Below are 3,154 nucleotides of genomic sequence, written 5' to 3'. Positions count from 1 at the left end.
GTCTGTGAAGTCTTTCATTTGTGCGAGTCAACAGTGATGTGCCAGGAAAAAGGCTGCTTTTTGAAATATGCTATGGAAGATAAATTCTACTGCAATGATTCTTTTTATTTTCCTTCCCTGTTTTTTCCTCTCTCTCTTTCTCTCCCTCCTGAAAATCTCCTGTCACAGCGACTGCATTTGCCTCCAGACTTGTCAGACACAGTGAGCCGCGCAAGCAAACAGGATCTGGCAGAATCCGCCAAACTGCTGAGCTCAGGATGTGGTGCTATGGCCATCGGCAAGAAGCACCTGGACTTCTAGTGATTTCTACTTAGCAGTTTCACTCAGATTTATATGACACTCTAATTATGAGTGTTAATGACTTATATAAATATTTTTCTTAATGATTTGACCCAGCAGTCTTTAAAAATGCATGTTATGATGTGGTGCTTTTTTTTTCTTTTTTTTTTTTTTTTAATGTTCTGGTTTCTTTGTACCGATTTTGGGCTTGTTTGGATTTTGCTTTTTGTTAAAGCTTCTGTTGTGTCGGGTCTTGCCATTGTTCTGCTCGACTGGAAGCATATTTTGTTCCTTTCCTTAAAATATGAAAATAACCCTTACCCTTTCATTTGTAGATTTTTTTACAGTAAAAATAAAGGGATATTTTTCCCAATGGAATTTTTATATACTTACATTTAATATTTTGTAAGAATAAGTTAAGTTGGATGGTTTGTTGGAATAAAGGAATGAAACTAAGCAGTTCATTGTCACGTTATTCTGAAAGCAAACTACACAGTTACAGTTTAACAAATACTAATTTTTATCACTGAAATTCCATTCTTCAACTTCAGAAAATATTTACATTGGTTTATTAAATATGTAATAATCAATTTAAAAGATATAAGATAGTTTTTATTCTAATGTGCCAGTAATTAAGAATGGTTGTTATTTTAATCAGACTATATCATAGATAATTACTTTGCCTTATGGCTTACTACATGCATCAAAACACGCTCGAATGGAATTTACTAACCACAGAGAAAAGAATCGATTTCCTTCCTTGTAGTTCAAAACAGTAATCCTAAACAATTGAAGTCAGCACTATGAAATTATGTCAACAGACGTAATTCAAGATTGAAATTCAAACCGACAGCTACATTAATGCTAGAAAACCAGAGGAGTGCGTCTGAGCTCGGGGACGGGTATCACAGCATGCTGGTCTAAAGCAGGGCAGAATGCACAAGTAATTCGGGCTTCTGCACCCTCAGATGCACAGTCTGTGAACTTCTGCCTGCTTTGCACGTACCTCCCTGCGTATCTCATCAAACAGCGGAACGGTAAAGCGAAGCTGACCTGTAAATTAAAGTGGTTTGCATTCTTTCTTCGGAGGCTGACTTCCATTTTGAAGGGTAATATCTTCTTCTCTGCAGAATTTCCAAGCCACCCAGCTGTAAGATTGCATTACAGCTTCAAAATTTAGTGTATTACATGGCTGGGGAGAAAGTGACTCTTCAAAGAACGTGTTAATAGGATGCAGTAATGGTAACTTATTTTGATGGGTTTGGAAGCAAGAGTTGGTTAAGTGGTTTGCTTTTTTTTTTCTTACAATCCAGGTTCTACTTTGTTTTTTTCTTGACAACACTGCGTAAAACAAAGACATAGCTTTTAAAACTGTCTAACTAATATGATGAATGTCAATCACTTAAAAAACTCCACTGTAGCATAAACACATACTGTATACAGCTTTTATTCTGAATTAGAATAATTGAATCAATGACAGTGATTTGCCAGGATGTCAAATCTATCCATCACATCCTGTCACTACCAGTTTATTTTTTGTGATCAAAATCAAAAAGACTACTATTTTGTCATCAGCTATTTCATTAGTAGTAACAATCAGGTTTTCTCTTCTACATTTTTTAGATATGCCTGTTATATTTTTTATTTCTAAAGACACAAATCCTTTTTAAATCTTTTCAAAATAAAGTTTCAGAACTGAACTGTCAGTTTAATAAAGCAAAAAGACATCTACTTTCCTATGCCAATATATTTAAAATATTATCATTGATGTCTCAAACATTTTTTTTCTCTTTGTGTATTATGTGTAACATTGAATGAAAGTTCTCATTAGATACTTAATTGTGCCTTTTGAAAGCATGAAATAATTTAAATACTTGGGATAAAGTGATTTTTAACAAAGATGAAGTTATACGTAGTACGTCTTTTTAATGTAAATAACACAAAACACAGTATTTCTTTGTAAAATGTAAAGTCACAAGACATCTAAATTGCTGCCAACATACTTAAATAGGTCATTGACTTCATGTACAGGGGAGAAAATACCAAGAGAGTCGTAGTGGATTTCTAGTCAACATACTAACTGGAAATAATAACCGAGTAGCGTGTGTTCCACGTGTGCAGATGTGTAGACGCGTGGCCTATGCATTTATAAGATTTCAATTTCACCAATTTTGGTGGGTTAATATTAAAGCTGACAGACATTTTAGGTAATAAAGGGAACTCCTTCTGCAAATCCGGATTAGTTTTCTTTTTCTGAGTCACTAAACACGCTTTGCAGAGTAAGTGTTACATGGATGTACAGTCTTGTTTACCTAAGGCAAAAACAGGGAGCAAAATTTCTCTTCTTCCAAAATATCGTATCAGTTACAACAACGTGTGACAGTGCCTTGGCTAACGCAGTAAACCGGTAAGTGAAGTAATGCGGTGGCCGCACTGCCTGGTAGTGTGTAGATCTGTAGTAGATACCGTGTAGATTTTGTTCGTTGCACCAAAGCACCTTTGACTTGGGAAGCAGAAGTGTTTCCGTGGTGATTTGCTGTGACTCTTCCCCACAAGCACTCTGACTGTCAAGCTCCTGTGTACAAAAAATCCTTTGGTTCTTTCTTCTCTTGACTTGAAGACAAATATTTAACTAAGGGGTGCGGCTCAGGTAATCGCAGAAGGTGCAGCCTCTTTTGACAGGCTGTTGCAACGTGCCTTTTGCATCTTCAGAGCCGCCTTGTTGGCTTGGATGGAACATCCGTGCAATCCTGCCTTGTGCTCGGAGGGCTCTTTTCCGCGGAGATTGCGGTACGAGGGGGTTTTGTTTCTTGCAATTTTTTTGAGGAGAGCTTCCTGCTTTTTTTAGCAGGCTACAAACTGAAACCACCAAACT

This window comes from Buceros rhinoceros, unplaced genomic scaffold (genome assembly GCF_000710305.1).
Source record: "Buceros rhinoceros silvestris isolate BGI_N320 unplaced genomic scaffold, ASM71030v1 scaffold16255, whole genome shotgun sequence".
In the NCBI taxonomy this organism is placed as follows: domain Eukaryota; kingdom Metazoa; phylum Chordata; class Aves; order Bucerotiformes; family Bucerotidae; genus Buceros; species Buceros rhinoceros.
Note: the sequence above shows the minus strand (reverse complement) of the source record.